Below are 25471 nucleotides of genomic sequence, written 5' to 3'. Positions count from 1 at the left end.
TCCCACCAACAATGGAAGAGTGTTCCTCTTTCTCTACATCCTCCCCAGCATCTGCTGTTAAAAGACCTCCGGAGAGGACCATTCCCTCAGGAGAGACCCCAAGCACCCAAAAACCGAGCCGAGGCCACTCGGATGCCATCAGCAAGAGGGTTTATTGGAAAACACAGGTACCTGCGGGCACACAGTCTCTTTGGAGGACTTGTGTGCCCAGCAGCTCCAGCACGGGGCTTTTATAGGGTTTGGGGAAGCAGAAGCGGGCATACAGAAGCAGATGCATAGTTATGGGGATTGGTGGATTTAAACGAGGCATATAGACATGTTCACATATGATTGGTTATTTCACATGATGAGGTAATAAGGTATAGCTACACACATTGGCAGGTTTGAATCATATTCGAATGAGGTTGTAACAGGGTAAGAGAGTACATGCGGGCTGGGACGACCTGAATGTCGGGGGCTAGGGGCTTATCCCTTCCTGCCAGGTGGCCTGTGAGTCAGATCCCATAATCCTAGTCTGTTCTGTATTCCTTTCCTTTTATGGTCTGTTAGTTTTAACGGTGACTAGGGCCTAGGTATCTGAGCGTGCCTGGGCTCGTTCAAGCCTGTTGCAGCTTTGAGTTAAGACTCATGGGGTGGGTCTTTCACTGTCAACTGAGTTTTATATTTAAGGTTTTCTGAATGATGAGGTAAAATTTCAGGGTCGTTTTGATTTGCATTTCCCTGATGACTAAGGATGTTGAACATTTCTTTAGCTGTTTTTTGGTCATTCGATAATCCTCAGCTCAGAATGATTTGTTTAGCTCTGTACCCCATTTTTAATAGGGTATTTCACTCTTTGGATTCTAACTTCTTGAGTTCTTTGTATGTTTTGCCTGTATCTGATGTAGGATTGGTAAAGGTCTTTTCCCAATCTGTTGGTTGCCATTTCATCCTATTGACAGTGTCTTTTCCTTTACAAAAGCTTTGCAGCTTTATGAGGACCCATTTGTCGATTCTTGAAATTAGAGCATGAGCCATTGGCGTTTTGTTCAGGAAATTTTGCCCAGTGCCCATGAGTTCGAGACACTTCCTCATTTTTTCTTCTCTTAGTGTGGGTCTATCTGGTTTGATGTGGAGGGCCTTGATCCACTTGGACTTAAGCTTTCTACATGGTAATAAGAATGGATCAATTTGCATTCTTCTATATGCTGACCTCCAATTGTACCAGCACCATTTGTTGAAAATGTTATCTTTCTGCCATTGGTTGGTTTTAGCTCCTTTGTCAAAGATCAAGTGACTATAGGTGTGTGGGTTTATTTCTGGGTCTTCAATTCTATTCCACTGATCTATCTGTCTGTCTCTGTACCAATCCCATACAGTTTTTATGACGATTCCTTGGTAATACTGCTCGAAGTCAGGAATGGTGATTCTCAGAGAAGTTCTTTTAATGTTGAGTATAGTTTTCGCTATCCTGGGTTTTGCAAATTGCTCTTTTAATCTCTATAAAAATTGAGTAGGGATATTGATGGAGATTGTATTGAATCTATAGATTGCTTTTGACAAAATGGCCATCTTTACTATATTAATCCTGCCAATCCATGAGCATGGAAGACCTTTCCATCTTCTCAGTTCTTCCTCAATTTTTTTCTTAAGAGACTTGAAGTTCTTGTCATGCAGATCTTTCGTTTGATTGGTTAAAGTCACACCAAGATATTTTATATTACTTGGGAATATTGTGAAGGGTGTCATTTCCTTAATTTTTTTCTCAGCCTGTTTATCCTTTGAGTAGAAGAAGGCTACTGAATTGTTTTAGTTAATTTTATACCCCAGCACTTTGCTGAAGTTGTTTATCAGGTTAAGTAGTTCTCTGGTGTAACTTTTGGGGTCACTTAATTATACTATTAAATCCTCTGCAAATAGTGATAATTTGATTTCTTCCTTTCAAATTTGTATCCCTTTGACCTCTTTTCACTGTCTGATTGCTCTGGCTATGACTTCGACTATTAGATTGAATAAGTAGGGAGAGAGTGGGCAGTCTTGTTTAGTTCCTGATTTTAGTTGGGTTGCTTCAATTTTCTCTCCATTTAGTTTGATCTTAGCTACTGGTTTGCTTTTACTATGTACAGATATGGGCCTTGAAATTCTGATTTTTCCAGAACTTTTATCATGAAGGGGTGTTTAACTTTGTCAAACGCTTTTTCAGCATCTAATCAAATGACCATGTCATTCTTATCATTGGGTTAGTTGATATAGTGGATTACATTGATGGATTTTCGTATATTAAACAATCCCTGCATCCCTGGAATGAAGCCTACTTGATTATGATGGATGATCATTTCGATGTGTTCCTGGATTCCGTTTGTAAGATATTTATGAGTATTTTTGCATCAATAATCATAAGGGAAATTGGTCTGAACTTCTTTTTCTCGGTTGGGTCTTTGTGTGGTTTCAGTATAAGATTAATTGTATAATCTTATTATACAATTATTAATTCATAGAAGGAATTTAGTTGTGTTCCATCTGTTTCAATTCTGTAGAATAGTTTGAACAGTATTAGTATGAGGTCTTCTGTGAAGCTCTGGTAGAATTCAGACCTGAATCCATCTGGACCTGGGCTCTTTTTGGTTGGGAGACTCTTAATAACAATAAGTGCTTCTATTTCTTTAGGAGTTATGGGGGTGTTTAGATGGTTTATTTGTTCCTGATTTAGCTTTGGTACCTGGTATCCGTCTAGAAAACTGTCCATTTCCTCCAGATTTTCCAGTTTTGTTGAATATAAGCTTTTGTAGTAGGATGTAATTTTTTTTTTAATTTCTTCAGATGCTGCTGTTATGCCTCCCTATTCATTTCTGATTTTGTTAATTTGGATACACTGTCTGTGACCTCTGGTTAGTCTAAGGGTTTAGCTATCATGTTGATTTTCTCAAAGAACCAGCTCCTGGTTTTGCTGATTCTTTGTATACTCATTTTTGTTTGTACTTGGTTGATTTCAGCTATGATTATGATTATTTCCTGCCTTCTACTCCTCTTGGGTTTATTTATTTCTTTTTGTTCTAGAGCTTTTAGGTGTGCTGTCAACAGTGGCCCTTAGAATTGGCGGTGATTGGGAGGGGGGGTTCTGGGTCTCCTTGGGTATTCCATTGTCTTTATAGGTGATATCTTCTGTCCTAATGTGGTCTTTATCTGGTTGGCTGTTTTAACAACTACCTTTAAGAAGAGATCTCCTTAGTTGGATGGGGGGAGGTGGAGTAAGGGGAGAGGCAGGTGGAAGCTCCTTTGTTTTTTTAATGGAGTCCTGCACAGGGGGGGAGAGGGTAGAGCAGACAGTCTGTTTAGTGTCTCCTGTGAAGCCTTGGAGGTTTTCTGCATCAGCTCAGCCACAGGGCACATCCCCAAGGTGATACAAGACTTAGAAGTTTGAGCACACTTACCCCACACTGCCACAGGGTGGGTGTTGGGCTGTGGAAAGCTGCAAGAACACTGCTGGGGGGGGGGGCGAGTGCAGGAACTGAGGAATTTTTTTTAATGTTGTGTTTTTGTGTGTGTTGGTGAACTGTCTGTTACAGAAAAGAGGAGAAATGGTTTGTCCAATGGGGACATTCCCTTGGCCTATCAGCTTTGGGGGATTCCACAGAAGTCCAAAACGTTAAGCCTTTCTGCAGATTAAAGAACTAGGTGCCCTGTGGCTTTATGTGTCTGCTGCGTTACCAGGTTAGATAGGGAGTCTGCCAAAACCAATTGCAGGCTGTTTTGCAGGCTGTCAGGATTTAGACAGGGGCTAGAGGGACCTTCAGCCAACTCCAGAGAGTAGCTCTGGCCAGGAGCCTTCAGTTGCCCCTTCAGCTTGACCTAAGCTTGAGATGGTGCTGACTGAAAACTCAGCAGGAAAAGATAGGTTGCTAGTGAAAAGAAAATTATACAAATTCTAGGTTTAGAAATATAAAATTAAAAGAGTTAGCCCCAAAAGCCACAAACTCAGGGCTAAGCCCTGCCGCCAGGAATAGCAGGCCATAAAGATAAAAAAAAGGAATGCAGGATCCAGCTCAGGCTATCGAGGACTGACCCATAAACCATCCAAAGACGTCCCCCCAGCTTACTCAGAGTCATACTTTAACCAGATGTCCTCCAGACCCTGATAAGCCCCTACTTGTGCTTTTCAGCCATCGTGTCCTGCAGAGAGCACTTCAAGAAACCGGGCAGCCCAAGCCTAACCAGAGGTGTTTCAAATACAAATGCTCCATCAGTTTTGACAAACGTTTAAAAATAATGAGGACCTGCAGACCCTACCCTTCTCCTGATTTAGTAGCTCTGTTCCAGGAACCAGGGGGCCATAAAACCTTCTGGCGTCCCCTTATCTCCTGGAGCCATAAAACAATCTTGTAACTTGTGGTACATTCCCCTTTGACATCCCCCATCCCCTGGTGCTCACAGCCTCTGCCTTTAAATACTCTTTTTCCCAGCCTCTCGGGGCCGACACCTCTGTCTCCTGCGCGGGATACGTGTCGGCCCGGAGATCTCTGTAATAGGTCTCCGTAATAAACCTCGCCTTTGCTTATTACATCCAAAATGGTCTCTCTGTGTCTGGGGTCCGCGATTTCCCAAGACTTGAGTAAGGGTCTCTCTGCGTGGGATCTTTCATATTTATGGGGGCTCGTCCGGGATCTTCGCGACCACCCCAGACTCTGAAGACCCCTTGGAGGTGAGTTGGATGTTTGTCTGAGTGTTTCTGTGTGAGCGGCGCCGCAATTGTCAGTCTGTGTCTGTCTCTGTTTTGGTTCCGCCGTGTGTGTATATATGTGTGTCTTAATACTGGTCAGTGTTAAGAGGGCAGATGGGTATTCCTGCCCTGTGGTAAGAGGGCAGATGGGTATTCCTGCCCTGTGGTAAGAGGGCAGATGGGTATTCCTGCCTTGTGCTGAGAGGGTGGATGTGTAGTCCTGCCCTGTGCTAGGAGGGTGGATGTGTATTCCTGCCCTGTAGGAGAGTGGATGTGTATCCCCACTCAGTGCAGCTGCCTTTGTGGTCCGTGAGGACCCCCTGGCTGCGGAAGGGGGGACGCCCCGGGCCCGCAAGGCTGCAGCCCCTGGAAGACGTTCCACGGGCGGAGAACAGTCGGGAGAGCCCGGCTATGGACAGTCAGGAGGACCTGACTCTGGTTTTCTGGAACAAAGGAGATGGAATGCTCCTTTTACCTAGGCGGGAGTGGACGAGGAATCCCACTCCGTCAGAGGTCGAGTTCGGCTGCCTATTTAAATATAGGCACGGACAAGTGTGCTTGGTCGTTAGGACAAGAGGACACTCTGGAATCCTGTTGGGAGGTGGAATCAGATGGTCCATCTCATCCCAAAAGCAGCTAAGGTTAAGCTGCAGTTTGGGCCACGTACTGAAGGTACCAGGCATCTGTGAAAGTTGGTTATAAGATGCTTTGTCTTGGTATTGTTTGTCTGGCTTGTTTTCTGTGGTATTGTCGAGTGTCTTTTTGGCTTTTGTTTCGTTTTTGAATTTTGGACTGACGACTGTGTTTGAATTTTGGACTGACGACTGTGTTTGAATCTTGGACTGACGACTGTGTTTGAAATCATGAAACTGTTTGCTTTGTTCGTCAAAGAGTTTTACTTGGTCCTCTTGGTGCTTAAGTTAAAAGTTAAAAATAATTTGCTTGAGAGAAATTGTTTTCTGCCAGGGAGTTTTGTCTTTCTCTCTTGAGCCTCCTCCCCAAGGAGAGAGGCCCCTCCCTTTACTCCCCTTGAGCAGCCTAGCTGCTGTTAACAGTTGTGTAAACAGACATTAACAAAAACCTTGAGGAAAAAAACTCTCGTAAATAAAAAAGTTCCCCAGATTAGGCCTCCGGTATGAAACAAGTATAGTGAGTAAGAAAGTTAATTTTATGGACCCCGCTCTAGTGGCGGTGTGTTGGTTGATAGCCAACGTTAATTTTTTAAAACATAGTGTTTTATCTGTGCTTGTGCTAGCAACACACAGTAGGGGGGAGCGAAATTAGCTGCGGAGCTGCTACAGCGAGCATGGGGACTTCTCAAGTCTCACCCAATTTTTCTGGCTCTTCAGGAGCTGTTTAAAAGGAAAAGGCTTAAGGTAAAAAGAAAAACTATAGAGAGATTTCTTAGTGAATTGCTACACCTTGGTTCGCTATCTCTGGGAATCTCCCGGTAGACAGCTGTGATAAGCTGGGGAAGATTTAAATTTTGCCTGGGAACAAGGAATCTTAAAGGCGGAGTTTCAGCCGGTATGGCTAAAAGATCAGAAATGCTGTCAACAGGCTATAAAAAAGGGACAGGCTGTGTTAAAAATGCTACATGAAGAATAATCTAAAAAGGCTGAGAGTGAGGTGGGAGAGGACTCTAAAGAAAACAAGAACAAGAAAGGAATTTCTGCTTTTAGTGACCAGACCTTCAACTCTTGCTCACAGAAAGAGGGTGCTCATTAGGAGAAGTTCTTTAAGGAGCCTGCCTTATCTGCTGGCCCTATTCCAAGAGAGGAGCCAGTCTCCAACATTAAATTACTTTTCTCACTGGTCATCATTAGCATGGAGAATGCCTTTGATCCTATCCCCACAGCAGCCAGTTCCTGCCCCTATGGTCGAAATGTCCCAGGTTGGGGGACAGAGAAGCCCCTAAAATAGTTTCAAAGAATCTACAACAAACTGTAAAGAACTTTGTTTTGTTTTGCCAGTCAAGATTTAGAATTCAGACTTTGGCTGTGGCGAAGGTCAGGATTAATGTTTTCTTTTCCATGGGCCTTTAGCCCACTGAGAAAGTTTGGTAAAGGGCTGCTACTGAGGTCCTGAAAGCCCCAGGTAAACTGGTTACAATTCTTTTGTCAGCTGCTTAGTATCTAACACCCAGGTTCTACCGTCTCTCCATCCTTTTGTTATTAGTTCTTACTAGAAGCCTAGTGTCCTTCAGAGGATGGGTCTCTTGAGTGATAAAGCCACTGAGCTGACACTAAAGGAAGGTACTCCTTAAGGGAAAATCTAAGTCCAGAGAGACAACCGGTAACAGATAGACTGCCCCTCTGCTCACTTTTCTGTTTCACAGACACAAGGTGTTTTTGTCCCAAGAAAGCCCCCTGGCTTAGCTGTGTGACTAAATGCTATTTGCCCTCTTCAGTGGACCTCTATCCTCAAGATTCCCTTGTTTTCTCACCATCCCATTTGAGATTCTTGTTAGTAACTGTTACAGGTCTTCTTTACCACCGAGAAAAGACAGAATCCTACTAGAGGCCAGAAAAAAAAAATGTTCCAGACACGATAGAAGGCCCTCACTTCTGCCTGCTCTCTTCAGACGCCTGAAGGTAGGGAGTGCTCCAGGTCTGCCGCCAGGCTCCAAGGGTGGGTCTCTGAGGGGCTAGAAAATGCCCCACCAATCTGGCTAAGATAAAAAAAGGATATGAAGAAAAAGTTACAAAAATTTAAAGGGTTAAGTTAAGTTGCTGAGAGTTAATATAAGTTACAGAAAAAATAAGGTTAAAAAAGAAAGAGGTAAAAAGAACAGAAAGCTAGAAAAGAAAAGAGACAAAAAGAAGAAGAAGTTAGAGAGCTAAAGAGAGATAAAAGACGAGAGAGGAACATATACTGGCCACAGTAATTAGGGAACCTAGGAAGATAGTACCTGGCAACAGAAGAGAATTCCTGGCTAAAGATCAGTGTGCCTAAGACGAAGAAAAAGGACACTGGGTCAGACACTGCCCAAGAAAGAACAAGAGGGGCCACTGGAGAGCTTCTTGGTGCTAGAGTGCTGGACAGGGACCCAATGCTCTGTGCTCCTATGCCCCCCAGTGGGCCAATATCCAAAAACCTTGAGTGCAAGGAGCTACTGACAACGAACAATACTTATGGACTGCCCGAAGAACAGTGGACCTTGGTGTGGGCCGGGTAACCCACCCACTAATTCATGGTCATCCCTGACTGCCCCTATCCCTTGCTCATGAGAAAATTGCTCTCCAAATTGGCTTGCGTGGGCTAAAATGGCTGGATGAGGCCATGTATATACATATCTATAGACTGTGTATGTGGAGCTTAAGACCTGTCTCAGTACACCAGTAACTGATGCTGGGAGATGAATGGCTTAGTGCTTTTCTGCTTGGAACACATCACTCCTGCCAGCTGGGCACTGACAATTATCACCCAATCCAGGACTTAAACTGTGATAGAGTGGCTGATAGAGTGTCCCAAAAGATGGGACCACTAGTCAGCTGCCATGGACTAGATTCTCCACCGGTTGGGGACAATCTGGTCACCTTGCTGCCCAATCCGGACCTGGAGCCACCACAGCACGAGTGTCAAACACTGACAGAAGCCCATGGGTGGAGGAAAGACCTCTGTGACTGGCTGATTGACCCCTGCTGAAAGCCGAGGAGCTTGTCCACAGACGGGAACAGTTCTCTTCATGAATAAAGGTCAGAGACAAGTGGGTGCTGCCATGGTGGACAACACAATGTCATCTGGGATGGCTGAACCTCTACCCCCCAGCACATCAGCGCCACAGATGTCTTTGCCATCTCTTAGATGCCCTGATGAAGCCAACAACTGTGAGTACTATTCATTGCTCAAGATATTGGGAGGGAAGAGATTCAGTGACATGGAACAGTAACAAAACAGATAAAGTGGCTCGGAAAATGGCTATACAGAAGCCTATCCTGGTTACAGGCCTACAAGAAATAGCCACTGGGAACTGGGATTAGACTAAGAGATGGCCCCACTTAGAATGTACAACAGAAGAAAAGGCCCAAGTTGCTTAAAAGATAAAAGGACAATGACACACTTGAGGGGAAAGCTATACCCCCCAAAGAACAAACAAAAGACTCACTTTGCCAAATTAAAAAATGGACTCATTTAAGAGATAAGAAGTTTGTCCAAATAGTTAAAATATATATAATAGACTTTAAGATTTTAGCCAGAGAGACAGTAGAAAGTATAAGATATGTCAGTAAGTGAATGCTTAACAAACAAACAAGACAAAGAGACCTAGAGAGTTTAATAAAAAGTCGAAGTGAACTTCACTGAGATAAAACCAGAAAAATATAATCACAAGTATCTCCTAGTGCTTGTAGATACCTTTTCAGGAATAGATAGAAGCTTTCCTCACCAAACGAGAGACGGCCTCGGTAGTCATCAAGAAGATACTGGAAGAAATCTTCCCCAGGTCTGGAATGCCCAAGGTAATCTGGTCAGACAACGGCCCTACTTTCATTGCCAAGGTAAGCCAGGGTGTGGCCAAGTATTTAGAGGTCGATTGAAAATTACATTATATCTACAGACCTCAAAGTTCAGGACAGGTAGAATAAATAAATAAAAATTTAAAAGAGACCCTGAACAAATTGACCATGGAGACTGGCACAGACTGGGTGACACTCCTTCCCTCTTGCTCTCTTCAGAGCAAGAAATACCCCTTCCAGATTCAGCCTTATCCCCTTTGAGATCTTATATGGGGCCTCAGCTCCCCTGACTGTATTAGATGATGTTACTGAACCAACATGTCATAGTAATAATGATTTGTGTGCCAGGCTAAAAGACCTACAGGTGATACAGAAAAAAATCTGCTCACAGCTGACAGCAGCCTATGCCCCGGAGACCCCTGAGACATCCCATCAGTTCCAGGTCAGAAGCAGCTACACTGAGCCCAGACACTCGAGCCTCGCTGGAAAGGACCGTCACTGGTGCTGCTGACCACCCTGACAGCCGTCAATTCTCAGCCCTCACCAGCCGTGTACTAGCTGTTAGGGCTGAGAGCTGGGACCTAGAGGGAAATTCAGTCATGTTTGTCCTGGGTTCCATCGAGATAGGTGTGGAGATAGGCTTGATTTCTATTACAAATGATGTAACATTACATATGTTAATACTCCTAACACTTCTTGGGACTGTGCCTCAGGGATCACAACCTATATAAGTTTAAAAGTTCTAAAAAGACAATCATGACCTTGGTGTATAGGTTCAGATTGTGTCCAGATTAGAAGCCTGATGCTAAAGACTTAATAAGATATAAAAAAAAAAAAGAGTTGAGAATTACTTAGGGCTAGGGCTATCTAGGTGCTACAAGGGCAACACAAGGACATCTGCTGTTGCCCTACAATACAAGGCTTATAGAGAATTCAGAACTGCCATTGACTCAGATATAAAAAGAGTAAAAGACTTTTTAGCTGACCTCCAAGAATACCTAACCTCCCTCTCAGAGGTAGTCCTTCAAAATAGAAAAAGATTAGACCTGATATTCCTTAAAAAAAGAGCCTGTGTGCTACATTGAAAAAATGTTGCTTATTCAGGAATAATTAAAGACTCCATAAATAAACTTAAAAAAAGGTTAGACAAAGACGTCTAAAAAACACATAAGAGATGGTTCGAGAGCTAGTTTAGTAGATCTCCCTAGATGACTACCCTACTCTCTGCTACAGCTGGGCCATTATTAATAATTTTCTTGGTTTTAGTCTTTGGCTCCTGCGTGACAAACAGGTTAATTGCTTTTGTTAAAAATTGAGTGGGTGCTGTGCGGTTGATGGTTGTGAGACAACAATACCAGTCAGTTAGGACAACTGGTGAGACCAAATAAGACTTGATATCAAAATTCTAAGATTAGAATTATTTAGTAGGAGAAGACGGGAATGAAAAGAAAATTATACAAATTCTAGGTTTACAAATATAAAACTAAAAGAGTTAGCCCCAAAAGCCACAAACTCAGGGCTAAGCCCTGCCACCAGGAATAGCAGGCCATAAAGATAAAAAAAAGGAATGCAGGATCCAGCTCAGGCTATCGAGGACTGACCCATAAACCATCCAAAGACGTCCCCCCAGCTTACTCAGAGTCATACTTTAACCAGATGTCCTCCAGACCCTGATAAGCCCCTACTTGTGCTTTTCAGCCATCGTGTCCTGCAGAGAGCACTTCAAGAAACCGGGCAGCCCAAGCCTAACCAGAGGTGTTTCAAATACAAATGCTCCATCAGTTTTGACAAACGTTTAAAAATAATGAGGACCTGCAGACCCTACCCTTCTCCTGATTTAGTAGCTCTGTTCCAGGAACCAGGGGGCCATAAAACCTTCTGGCGTCCCCTTATCTCCTGGAGCCATAAAACAATCTTGTAACTTGTGGTACATTCCCCTTTGACATCCCCCATCCCCTGGTGCTCACAGCCTCTGCCTTTAAATACTCTTTTTCCCAGCCTCTCGGGGCCGACACCTCTGTCTCCTGCGCGGGATACGTGTCGGCCCGGAGATCTCTGTAATAGGTCTCCGTAATAAACCTCGCCTTTGCTTATTACATCCAAAATGGTCTCTCTGTGTCTGGGGTCCGCGATTTCCCAAGACTTGAGTAAGGGTCTCTCTGCGTGCGATCTTTCACTAGTCTCCAGAGTTGGGGGAGGTGACTCACCTTCCTGCACTGCAGTTTTGTTGATCATTGTTCGAGCACTACATTGTAGGGCTCTGGTGCCAGAGTGCTCTCAGCAGTGATCTCTGACCAGGCTGACTAGCTGTGTGGGTACAGGTAAAGGGAGAAAGATCTCAGGCAGGGAGGGGGAACATTTTTTTGCCACCCCAACTGCCTGTCATTCTCCTTATCCCCACTGCCTGCCACTTTGGTTACCTGGGCTTGGCTGAACCAGCAGGGGACTGACTAGCCAGTGAGGAGTGCAAGGGAGATTCTGGCAGTGATGATTTCTGGAGAGCAGATCTCATCTCCAAGTGGCAGAGTAACAGATCTTATAACAGAAGCTCGTAGACAATGGAATAATTCCTGCACACCTTTCATTGTGCTTAAATAGTTTTGTGAATGGGTCAGTGTCTGACAAAAGGTACTTCCTATTGGTTTGTCCTGAGAGCTTGGGAAGACCTCCTCATATACTTATTTGTAGGTGTGGTCCTGCTTCTACCTCTGATCTGTCTTGATCCTACATGACCTGTGCTGCAGTGCTTGCAGCATTGCCCTATATGACTGGTCTGTCTCAAACCTCTATAAAGGGGTCTTTGGGGGACCTGTTATCCTGGGAAATTGGGAAGGCACTGGCAGTCCCCTTTAAGTGTCCTGGGGATTCAACCTATCTCCTATCAGGGTACCTTTCACTGCCTGCCCCTCTAGTGAATTACATTGATGTATTTCCATATATTGAACCATCTCTGCATCCTTGGGATGAAATCTACTTCATCATGATGGATTATTATTTTGAAGGTTGCTTGGATTTGGTTTGTAAGAATTTTATTGAGTATTTTTGCTTTGATATTCATAAGGGAAATTGCTCTGAAGTTCTCTTTCTTTCTTGGTTTTTTTGTGTGGTTTAGGTATAAGCATTGTTGGTATCAAGTGTTGCCTTTAACAGTAACACCATACAGTCCCAGAAGATGTTTTAGCTCAAGACTTACCTCCACCTGGGCATCTTTACCTCACAGTACAAATAAAAGCAGACTCCCTGCACCCTCACTCTCTTTTCTGTTCTTTCTCTGGCCCCTTCCCCTTGTATTTAATAAGGGAATTATTAGTTCTCACCACATGGAACCAGGTTGGTATTGGTTTGGTGTGCTCTTTCTGGACGGGCGCAGCCAATATTTAGTAGCAACAAGTGTAGAACTAGAGTTTTAAAAAGGTTACTCATTGTCAGAGTCCGGATGTGCAGGGCTGGACGTGCCTGAGGGAGAGCCAGAGGTAGGACTTGCCAAACCAGATATCAGCCCCAAGGACATTGACCATCTGTAGCCACCCCCTCCCCTTCCTTCACCCCCCTGAGTGAGATGAGCCACCCTATCTGCCTGCCGAGCTGCTAGAGAGCATGTACTCCTTGCTGATATAATTTAGCGCCGAAAGTAACTGTGCACCATTTGAAATCACCAATCATGTGTAACCGCGCGAATGCCCCTAACCTCCCCTATATAAACCCCCGAGTCTGGAGGCTCGGGGTCGATTCCTCTGTCTCCTGTGTGGGATACGTGTCGACCCGGGATCCCGCTAAGACCCGGGATCCCGTTAATAAAAGCTACCTCTTGCTGTTACATCAAGAATGGCTACTCGTGATTCCTGGGGGCACCCCACCCCGTGATTGGAGCAAGAGATGCGGCTCCCCGTTTTGGGGTACGCTCTTTCACAAGCATAATTATGGTTTCATAGAAGGAATTGGGTAGTGTTCCTTATTTTTCTATTTTGTGGAATAGTTTGCACCATATTGGTATGACATCTTCTTTGAAGGTCTCATAGAATTCTGCACTAAACACATCTGGTCTTGGGCTTTATTTGGTTGGGAGACTTTTAATAACCGCTTCTATTTCTTTGGTAGTTATGGGACTGTTTAGATGCTTTGTGTGATCCTCACTTAACTTTGGTACCTGGTATCTGTCTAGAAAATTGTCCATTCAATACAGATTTTCCAGTATTGTTGAATATGAGCTTTTGTAGTAGGATCTGATCATTTTCTGAATTTCCTCAGATTCTCTTGTTATGTCTTACTTTTCATTTCTGATTTGTTAATTTGGACACCCTGTGTCCTCTGGTTAGCCAGGCTAAGGGTTTATTATCTATCTTGTTGATTTTCTCATAAAACCAGCTCCAACTTTTGTGGAATCTTTGTATATTCCTTTTTTGCTTCTACTTGGTTGATTTCAGCCCTGAGTTTAATACATTTTCCTGCCTTCTACTCTTCTTGGGTGCATTTGCTTCTTTTAGTTCTAGAGGTTTTAGGTGTTCTGTCAAGGTGCTAATGTATGCTCTCTCCAATTTCTTTTTGAGCTGTGAGTTTTCCTCTTAGCACTGCTTTCATTGTGTTCCATAAGTTTGGGTACATTGTATCTTTATTTTCATTAAATCCAAAAAAGTCTTAATTTATTTCTTTATTTTTTCCATGACCAAGTTATCATTGAGTAGAGTGCTATTCAGCTTCCATGTATACGTGAGCTTTCTGTCACTGTTGTTATTGAAAACAAGTCTTAGTACATGGTAATCTGATAGGATGCATGCAATTATTTCAGTCTTATATCTGTTGAGGTCTGTTTTGTGATCAATTATATGGTCAGTCCTGGAGAAGGTAACATGAGGTTGTAAGAAGGTATATTCTTTTGTTTTAGGATGAAATGTTCTATTAATATCTGTTAAGTCCATTTGGTTCATAACTTACGTTAGTTTCTCTATGTCTCTGTTTAATTTCTGTTTCTATGAGCTGTCCATTAATGAAAGTGGGGTGTTGAAATCTCCCACTGTTATTGTGTGACATGCAATATATGCTTTGAACTTTAGTAAGGTTTCTTTTATGAATGCAAGTGCCCTTGCATTTGGAGCATAGATATTCAGGACTGAGAGTTCATCTTGTTGGACTTTTCCTTCGATGAATATGAAGTATCCTTCCTTATCTTTTCTGAAAACTTTTAGTTGAAAGTTGATTTTATTCGATATGAGAATGGCTACTCCAGCTTTTTTCATTGGACCATTTGCTTGGGAAATTATTTTCCAGCAATTTACTCTGAGGTAATGTCTGTCATTGTCACTTATGTGGGTTTCCTGTTTGCAGCAAATGCTGAGTCCTCTTTAAGTATCCACTCTGTTTGTCCATGTCTTTTTATTAGAGAAGTGAGTCCATTGATATTAAGAGATATTAAAGAATAGGATTGTTGTTTCCTGTTATTTTTTGTTGTTAGAGGTGGAATTATATTTGTGTATTTCTCTTCCTTTGGTTTTGTTGCAAGAAGATTACTTTTGTGCTTTTTCTAGGGTTAGTTTTCCTCCTTGTGTTTGAGTTTTTGATCTATTATTCTTTGTAGGACATAAATACCTATCTAAAGAAGTACAGCACAACAGAGGTAAGGAATAGAAGCCCTTAAGAAGGAAACACAGAAATCTCCTGAAGAACTACAGGAAAGCATAAACTAACAGGTAATGGAATTGAACAAAGTCATCCAGGAATTAAAAATGGAAATAGAGACAATAAAGAAAGCATAAAGCGTGACAACCCTGGAGATGGAAAAAGAAGGAAGGAGATCAGGAGTCAGAAACACAAGTATTTTCAATCAGAAATCAAGAGATAGAGAAGAGAATCTCATCGGCAGATGATAACAGAAAACTGACACAACCATCAAAGATAATGTAAAACGCAAAAAGCTCCTAACCCAAAACATTGAGGAAATCCAAGACACAATGAAAAGATCAACCCTAAGCATACTAAGTATAGATGAGAGCTAAGATTTCCAACATAAATGTCCAGTTAATATCTTCAACAAAATTATAGAAGGAAACATCCCTAAAGAAAAGAAAGACAGGCCCATAAACAAACAAGAAGTTTACAGAACTCCAAATAGATTGACCAGAAAGGAAATCTGTCCCATCACATAACAGTCAAAACACCAAATGCACAAAACAAAGAAGAATATTAAAAGCAGTAAGGGAAAATATCAAGTAACATATAAAGGCAGACCTATCAGAATTACACCAGACTTCTCACCAGAGACTATTAAAGCCAGAAGATCCTTGGCAGATGTCATACAGACCCTAAGAGAACACAAATCCAGGCTACTCTATCCAGCAAAACTGTCAATTAACAATGATGGAGAAACCAATATACTCCATGACAAAACCAAATATACAAAGAACCTATGCATTTATTATGTGTATCAAACTGTGTGTCAGACAGACATCTATATACACATGTAAATAAGTTACATATTTACTAAATTACTCAAAAACATTTTACAGTATTCAAGTAGACATATGTAAACACATGCCTACATATATACACATATACAAGTGTGGCTGGTATATACCCACAGGTTAGGTGTCTTTATTGCACATCAGTCTTTATTAATTTGTGTAGTCTGTGAGTGTGTGTGTGTGTGTGTGTGTGTGTGTGTGTTGTGTGTGTGTGTGTGTGTGGCATGTGTGTGATGTGTATATATTTATGTGTGAATGCACACCCTTTTGTGTGGAAACACATGTGAAAGTCAGAGGAAAAGTTCATGTGTAGGTTCTCACCCCTTACCTTGTCCTGGGTAGCCTCTATTGCTACTACCACTGAGTAGTCAAGGCTACCTTGATCAGAAGCATCCAAGACTGATCTTCTTTTCTCTTTCCACCTTACCATGTGACCTGTGGTATGCACATCAACCATGCCCATGCTTATTTCATATGGATTAGTTTTTGATATGGTGGCTGTTTGCGGCAAGGTCTTTTCCTTAATGAATAAAGATTTCAGGGCACCAATCACTAGACATATAACCCCAGGTTAGACTTCCAGGTTGGAGGGAGAAAGAGAGGATGAGAAAAGGGACCTGTGGATTTTTGGATTGTGGAAGAACTTGGGATAGGTGATATAATAAACTAGAGCCTCCCACTTAGATTTCAGATCAGTCAGGGTCAGCCACTGAAGGATTTCATTTACTATGGCTTACTAATAAGGAATGTTAGTAGTTGTACTCAGTGATTGAATTACCTGTTAATTCTAAAATAAGTTTGTGTGGTGTTTGCCTTCACACAGCTTCTCAACTGATTTCCAGAGATAGGTACAGCCCCACTCCCACCCCCACCCTCCAGCCAGCTGATAAATTTGGATGCTCGAATCTGAGGTTTGTCATGGTAGTGACTTTCTAAGGTAACTTAGCAAATTGGGTGAAGAGATTTCTGGAGCTACAGGCCAGAAAGTCTGTCAAGATGAGAACAGCCCACCAGGGCCAAATGACCCATTGGTGCCATGTGACCTTCTGGTACATGGGGTAATATGGGATGGTGCCCTCTTCAGTATTTCACGCTGCAGGTGTTCAAATTCAGTTTGAACCAAAATGAGTACTTTGGTATTAAAGCCTAAGTTTAACCAATAACAATATTCCAGCACTGACATTATATTTCTTAGCATAAAGCATCCTATGGGATCTGTTCGGTTCAGAATGAGTTCTCTGTATTTGATCTTTTCACAAGATTCAACCCAACTCCCAGCTCCTTTGGAGGTCACCAACTATACTATAGGCTGTTCTCCTATGGCACCAAACCTGGGCATAAAATGTAAATGTTATCAGGTTGATTGAATTCCCATGAATCCATTTCCTTTCACTTTCTTCTTTGTTCAGCCACTGATGGCTTTTGGTTGTCTTTTTAAGTAGCCATACACATACCACCTTTTACATTGTCTTTTACAGAGAGGCTCTATGGCTCATGTCTGGACAAACCACACCAGGCCAACAGGGCTCCACGTGGAGAGGTTTATTGGAATGGTAGAGACAAAGGCCAAGGGGTGAAGAAGGTAGGAGAGAAAGAGAGGAGAAAAAGGGAAGAGAGGAGAGACAAGTGGAAGAGGGCAGAAAGGATCTGCCTTTTATGTGAAATGTGGTGTAACTGTAACATGAAATGTATGCTGGAAATGGATGACCGTTGCCTTGACAACAGATGCTCAGGTGACCAGATGACATCATTGCTGGAGGCAAAAGCAGTTCCTGATACCAACATTTGGAAATTTAGGTCACCAACTGGGACCCTCCTTTGTACCTGTAGCATACCTGTCAAAAAAACTAGATCTAACCATGCAAGGATGGCACCTTGTGTTTGTACCTTAGCAGCTGCTGAACTCCTTATTGAAGAATAAGAAAACCTAACATTTGGGTTGCCTATAATGGTCTTCTCCTCTTATAACATGTCACAGCTCCTACCTTTCAAAGGTTTACAGATTCTACCTCCCTCCAAGGTTCTTTCTCTTCAGGTAGCACTAATAGAAGACTCCACACTAACCTTTCAATCACACCTGCCTTTCCAATCTTCTTTCTCCACCAAATACTAATCACTCCTTATCTCACCCTTGCACTAAAACCTTAGAGGAATTATTACCTCACCCTTCACACATACAGGAGGGCAATTTGCCTCAGACCATCTATACCTGGTATACAGATGGAAGCTCCTTTCTACATGAAGGAGCCATAAGAGTCAGATGCCCCATAGTGTCAGACACTGAGGCACAGGCCCTTCCTGCTCATACCACCAATCAACAGGCTGAAGTAGTAGTCCTTACCCATGCCTTTCAACTGGCACAGGGACAATCCCTCAACATCTACACAGATTCTAAACATGCTTCCCATATCATCCTGACCCATGCCCCTAACTGGAAGGAGCATGGGGTACTTATGACTAAGGGAGGATCAGTAGCTAATGCAAAGAAAATTATGGCCATGCTAAAGGCCTCCCATATCCACACAGCTATTGGGTTTGTCCACTGCCGATCCCACCTGATGAATGACTCTATTGTCTCCAAGGGAAACAATGGAGCTGAAGAGGCAGCCAGAACTGCGGCCCTTAGGGGCCTACACATGTCTCACCCTCCCCAGGACATTCTTACACTGCAATTCACATCCCCACTCTCACTTCCTAACACTCATCAAATTCTCTCCTATTTTGGCCACATCTTTCATCCTAATAGCAAGGCATTGTCTTATTTTGTTAAAACCCACCAGAAGCCTACTCCTAAGGACTTAAGTTTCTTAAAATCCATCACTGCCTCTTCCAAAGTCTGTCAAGTGTCAGACTTCAACCTCTGGTATTGTAGCACCCCGTTTTCTACCCATCAGGCCAGAGGTTCCCTTCCTGGAACTGACTGGCAACTTGTCTTTACCCACATGCCAAATGTGCCAACTACCTCCTAGTTTTGATTGACACATTCTTGGGGTGGGTGGAGGCATATCACACAACTAACAAAAGGGTTCAGACAGTTTCTGAGCTCCTCTTCCAAGAAATCATCCTCTATTTGGTGTCTCAGCCTCCCTTCAGTGAGACAATGTTCCTGAATTTACTTCCCAAATTTCTCAAATTCTGTCTAAGGCCCTAGACATCACCTGGCATTTTCATATTCCATACTACCCTTAATCTTCAGGTAAGGTAGAAAGAACTAATTGCTCCCTAAAAACCACTCTTGTCAAACTGTCACAGGAACTTTGATTGGGCAAAACTCCTACCTCTGGCTGATTTTAGGCTACAAGCTCTCCCCAAGTGACCTATTTTTGTCTCACCTTTCAAACTCATGTATCGATGTCAGTACTAATTCCTGGTCTTTCAAGTAAATGCGCTCCCCTCCTAGACCATTGACTTACCCCATTACTTTGTCACCCCCTTTCTCTCCTATGCAACTCTACTGACCAACACTGACCAAGGCCACACGCTGTCTCCTGTCCACTACCTATCAACATTTCAGACCAAGTTTTTCTGTCCCCTCCAGATCAGCAGCTCTTAGCTGTCTCTCCTAAATGGTAGGGCCCTTCATGGACCCTGCTCTCTTAAGCTCCACAAGATGTTGAGACCACCCACCTTGTCCCCAATCCCAGAAGAATGAGACTCCACTCTAGCATCTGTGCTCCACTCCACTGGATTAGACCTGGGCTTCTCATCTGATCGTTTCCATCCATAGTATCACTTACATCTAGAGATTCGAGGTTCAAGGAATCCCCACTGATAATAAACAGACTTTCCCAATAGGATCAGGAAACCACTCCATGCTGGGAGTCAATCCAAATTGCTGTCATCCCTATATCTGTCATTCCTTCTACATATTATGTTCCCTTTGTCTGCTTCCTCTTTGACCAGACAAAAGATGATTGCAAAAAATGGTCAGACAAATATGGAGGCTGTCCATATTGGTCGTTCCAGATACATATGTTAGGATCAAGGACCAATCACTTCTGTCAGCAATGCCAGACCCTGTTCTTCTGTATACCAGACCCATGGAATCCCAGGTAGAAAACAAGAGTTGTTGGTAAGCTCTAATGTAAAAACCAAGCAGGGTCTTCAGTGAGTACTATCCACATCCAGAGAAATTTTGTCCAATTTCTCAAACTCTAGATATCAGAAAAATAGGAGAAATAATCAAACAGTCCTCCAGGGTCCTTACGTCCTTGACATCCCCCCTCACAAATGGTACTAACTTGTCATTTAGCCTTTTGATTCAGACCCTGACCTTGGTGTACCAACTCCTTATGGCACCCAACCTGGTCACTTTAAAGACTGCTAGCTACGCAGTCTTTAAACTAATTAGTCTGAAATTAATTCACAATTGCCAATTACAGCCTCTCTAGTGATACTGCCCAATAACCTTACCTCAGCTTTTATCAGCTGCCCTGATTCCAATACTGACATTGCCCCATACTTTTTATATCCCTCTTATTGGTTTGACAGTTTTAGGACATCCAGGACATGTTCTGAAGGAAAACTCAGTTCCCTACACTGCAACAGAACCACCATCCTTGATACCCCATCTCTGCCGCAGTGCCCTGAAGTCCAAAACACGTCAGTTCTCTGTGGCACTAGTATATATCATCACTTACCTGCCAGCTGGTCTGGAAGAGTTTGCATACTGGTGTTCCTTCCCTGAACTAGGAGTAATACATGGCAAAGAATCTCTACCAATTCCAGTTTTTGACATACCTGTCCAGCATAAGAGGGCACTGCAGGTTGTGCCATTCCTGGTTGCTGCAGGAGTAGCTACAGGTGCTGGCACTGGAACAGCAGGACCGAAGACTTCCCTAACCCTATACCAGAAGTTCTTATCCCAGCTTGCAACTGTTTCCAAGGAATGTATGAAACCATGCTCATCATCAAGAAAAAGATCGATTCTTTGGCAGCAGTTGTGCTTCAGAACTGACAGGGACTAGATGTCCTGACAGCTAAAGGAGGTGGTCTTTGTCTGTTTCACCAGGAAGAATGCTGTTTCTATGTCAACGAATCTGGGGCAGTAAGAAATACATTCCATTAGCTGCAATCAGACATCCAGAAATGCAGGGAACAACATGAGGCCTCCAATTCCTGGGTTTTTCAAAACCCTACATGGAAATAGGATACTGCCCTTCTTAATGCCCCCCATTTTCCTGGACCTACTATTTCCTCCCTGCCTCATCAATCTTGTTTCCACATTCCTTCAAAGAAAAATTCAAAATTTTCTAACCAAAAAGTCAAACAGTTCCTTTTGCACAACTATCAAGTGGGCCCGGATGGTGAAAGTCAGCTACACCCTAAATCTGATAATGCTCCTAGACAGCAGGGAGCACTTTAAGAGGTCTACAGCCCCGATTTCCCTTTTAGCATTGGCTTCCCCTGTTTCCCTTTTTTCTTCTCTCTATGATAAGAAAAAGGGAGGTATGTTATCATCAGAAGTGGTTTACAGCTAGCCTCTGAATCCAGCAATGACATCATCCTTAGGTAACAAAGACCTGCTTGCTTCTGTTGCCATGGCAACCACCACACTCTCAAGGCACATGCCTCACTCACATTTAAAGTACACACACACACACACACACACACACACACACACACACAAATGAGTTTTTACTAACAGATAAGTAAGGTAGAGTACACTATTCTTTGTATTATTTTATACTATCACGTGTATTTATAACTATGCTCACATAAAGAAAAACTATTATAAGTAACTAAACATCATTTAAAAGATGGTAAGAAGTAATACGTATCTACATAAGCAATGGAAATGGAGAAAAGTACACAATTACAGTGAGAAATTATCTCCTTTAAATTGTTTTTAAAGAGTTTTTAAATAACCATACCACTAACTTTCAATTACAGTCCCCAGGAATTAAATTCCTAAAGCATATTGTACCATAACTGACATGGATAAATCATACCTCATAGTAACTAGTACTTTTTTAAATAGGCAAAGACATATTTGTATCCAAGAAAATACATTGTTTCAGGTAGCACAATTTAAATTTTCAATCTCCTCCTTCCTCTCCAGCCTGTCAACAGCCTTATTTTCAAATGTTTTCCTATTTCCCATCTTTTCCTTTTCACTTCCTCAGTCAGGTTCTTCCAGTGAAATTTCGGTCTTATACGCAGTATTCCTGCTGGCATAATCTTCTGTGAATATGTAAGAGATATATTCCTTTCCATGGTCCTTCCTCTTATGTTCATTAATGGACCTGGTGAAATTCAATAAAAACACACAAAGAAGTGAAATAAATGGTATAGTGACTTGTTTTCATATAAATCAAGGATGGAATTACAAAATATTAATTTTAAATTAGTAGGCTAAATAACAGTTTTGTGCTACAGCAAACAGAAGCAGTTTTTCAAAAAACAAAACAAAACAAACAAACAAAAAGCAAAAGCAGGGTATGTTGCAAAACAAAGCAGGTGAGCCCTAAACTATGACATTTAGGAAGTAAATTTCGTTCTGAAAATATTTCCGCCTATAGTAATGGAACCAAGATCATACATGGTTCAGAACCAAGAAGTATACCTTTTGAGTGTGCACAGTATGGTAATCTATATTGACAATAGGTCAATATTACTTCCTGAATCCTATTTGAACTGATATAAAGGCAGGGGAAGAAAAGTATGAAAACAGCGGCCACCACATTCTCAAAGTTGAAAAGGTAAGATATCCCAAAAACAGTTAGAAAACATTTACTGGGAGTCTAATCCTGATGCTGAAACCAAACAACTGGAAAAGAAAGTCATACATCAACATGTCTGTGAGGCGAGTTTTTCTTATTTGCAAAGACTGACAAATAAGGCCTCGCCAATGACATTCACATAAAAAAATAAAAATAAAAATAAAAATGTCGCTTTCAATTTCTTATCATTTTATACCTGAGGGAAGCTAAACATGACAATGCCTATTACTATTATTATAATTATAATTATTATTATTATTATTATTATTATAGAACTCACTTAGCTTCTCCATACCTGCCTTCATAACCACAAGAAGCAATTTCATCTCTTGAAAAAAACAGAACCAATTCAATTTCTTTGCGTAGAATCGGGATTCTTACTCACTGATGAATCTGATATTAGGTCTGCATTAAAATAAGATTTAATAATTATGTTAAAATATGTTTTCCTTAAATTTTATTAAGGAAATATGGTTTCTATTATTTTCAGGTGCAAATATTTAGGTTCCAAACACCTGCATGAATGGCCATTATTTCTATACTTAGTACAAAAACTAGTAATATTGTTTTTTTATTCTTCAGCAGTGTTCAGACAAAAACGCGTCACAATAAACTCATGGTATCATGTTTTAATAAATGGAAACCATTCTTTTACCTTGTCAGACAGTCCCTGGGGTAGGCAAGGGTGAAAGTGGTAAGGAGGATGAAGTCCACCTCCTTGCTTAGGAGAACTATGCAGCTCACTATAACAGGAAAAACAGAAAAGAAGTTTCTTGGAATGGTTATTTTTTCTTTCCTAAAAGAACTTTCTATAGAACTTAAAAATAACATGTTAAAGAAATTTCAAGTTTCTGCCAGCCATTTGATTAAACAAAAACTTACTAATCATTTTTAGAAAATTTGGTTTCCTGTTTCCCATATCCAGAAACTAAGTCAGTTAGCTTGATGATCTCATCTATACACTACAATCAAACATACATGTGCGAGCGCACACACACACACACACACACACACACACACACAAATATATGTACATTATATGAACATTTTTATATACTATAATGACACTTTATCTTAAACATTAAAGTTTTTCTTTTACGCACAGGTAAAAACAGTCTAACAGCATTATTTTCTACTTGTCATGAAACAAGTGCACCTTCAACTAAAAAACCTGAGCTCAATTTTTGTCAGTAGTAACTGCTTTACAGAACATAATTCCAGTTTCGATAGAAAAACAGCTTACCGGCATTTGTAATATACAAACAAAATTTGCAATCTCACCCAGATGTATAAATGTGCCCGGCACCTGAACCATAAAGAAGTCAATTAATAATGGATGAATATATTAAAGAAATTGGTCATTGCTCTGGATAATACTATTAGGTTAAGTATGATGTGTGCATTTATAGAAACTTTTCTGCTACAAACTACACTGTTAGTAAAGCAAGACCCAAACCTATCACTTTAGCTAATTCCAAACAAAGCTATTCTGTGTACACTGCAGTAGCACATAGTTAAAAAAAACTACTCACTGCCTCTTTTTCACAAATATTGAAACACCTCAATGCTCTATGAAAAACAGCAAAGTTATTGCACCACCAGAAACACACAGTACAATATCTAACTTCATTTCAGTAGAGCATGAGACTTAATCTCAGGGTGAAAGGCACCAATTATAAAAGGAATTAAACACTCTAACTAGTCCAAATAAAAGACACACAATCCAGGTACTTTATTTACAAGTCATAAGCCTAATTGGGCAGGTTTACAGCTATACTAACCTATTTCCATGCCATAATGTCCCTTGTTACTTGCTGTTTTTCCAGGCCATATGCTCAGGGTCCATCTCCTCACATGGTGGTTTCCTCCTCCCTTGGTCTCCTCTCTTGTTCCCCATTCTCCTCTCTCTTGAGACCCTCCACTACATCCTCAATCTCACCTTTCTTCTTCTATTGCCTAATCACAGACTCTATCCATTTTTGATGAGTTAAACTAAGAAGCAAAGTTTACAAAGCATCACTTGGGGTACTTGAGGATCTGTTACTCAGGGCTTCGGGGTCTTGGGAGCCAGTATGTAGGGAGCATTTAAATACAAGCAGCACCACACCAACCCCACCAATAAATTTTCCTTATCTGACCAATAACCATCAACATCTTTACCTAATACACAGCCCATACAGATATTTTCAGATCCTAGCACCCATAGCTATGGCTTCTGGTAAAATGTAAGTACGTTTCACATACTTACAAACTCAACACAAAGTAAGCAGATTATCCAGTGTTTCCACAACAGTCCACTATTTAATCTGCAAGAATTTAAGTGTCATCAATAAGAATCCAACAGAAAATGCCACTAAACAAAGACAACAGCCATGATATATTATATTCCAAAGTTACAACCATGAATTAAGCTTTAAAATGAAGTTACATAACCTTTATATTTTAAGAACTTTTAAAATAAGAGTCTCACTTGGAAATTATGCAAAATTCATCTTTGACTACTGAGTGTGGGCCATGCACCCCCACTGCCGTGGCCTGAGAGGCAACACTATAGTGTTCCTCTAGCTGACCTGTTCCACAGTGCAGCAGAGTGCATGGGTCTCTCCACAAGCAGAGTGAGCTACTCTATCTGAGATTCATGGAAATGCAAGGATACACGGTCCTCAGTGGAGGGCAAACTAGACAAGCACAAGGAGAAAGGATGTGGAGGAATAGTTGGAGAAATCAGAGACCAAGACACAAAATTGTGAAAGAGTAATCACTGAGAGTCAGAATGTGACTAATAGAATTTAAATTGTTGCTCTTGTAGAATGAAAAGTAAAGTTGCTAACAGGGTAGAAAACATCTGCATCCTGGGAATCCAGGAAGGGTTTGTAAAAGGCCCCAAACATGTGCAGAGATTAAATAGGTCTAAACGGAATCATCAAAGAGATGATTCAGGAAACAGCACACAAAGGAAGTCACAGATGGATCAAATGCTCTGGTTACATTGACCTAATTTCTTAGTATAAGGAACAAGAAATCAGTTTCCAAAAAACACAAAAGATGCTTCATCTAACAATACAAGTCAATATTAGACCTGATTTTTATAGAGCTAATGTGTAGAAGTCAAAGATACTAACTTCTAAAATGACTCTTTGT

The 25471-nt window shown here is 41.6% G+C and overlaps 1 long non-coding RNA gene across 4 annotated transcripts in view; it reads right to left on the bottom strand.

The window, feature by feature from the left end:
* LOC102555256 (uncharacterized) overlaps window positions 1-25471 on the bottom strand; it is a 37049-nt gene that overhangs the window by 1361 nt on the left and 10217 nt on the right. For 2 of the 4 annotated variants that reach the window (XR_010065717.1, XR_010065718.1), the window contains 3 exons: window positions 22986-23073; window positions 22626-22735; window positions 16514-21853 (listed from right to left, as the gene is read on the bottom strand). This is a non-coding gene — a long non-coding RNA (uncharacterized LOC102555256). Of the gene's footprint in view, window positions 1-16513; window positions 21854-22625; window positions 22736-22985; window positions 23074-25471 lie in introns of those variants that run through there. The other 2 variants (XR_005503362.2, XR_010065719.1) reach the window with 2 other exon arrangements.

Source organism: Rattus norvegicus, chromosome 4 (assembly GCF_036323735.1).
Source record: "Rattus norvegicus strain BN/NHsdMcwi chromosome 4, GRCr8, whole genome shotgun sequence".
NCBI lineage: Eukaryota > Metazoa > Chordata > Mammalia > Rodentia > Muridae > Rattus > Rattus norvegicus.
The sequence above is the reverse complement of the archived record's forward strand: the minus strand, read 5'-3'. Positions and strand labels throughout refer to the sequence as shown.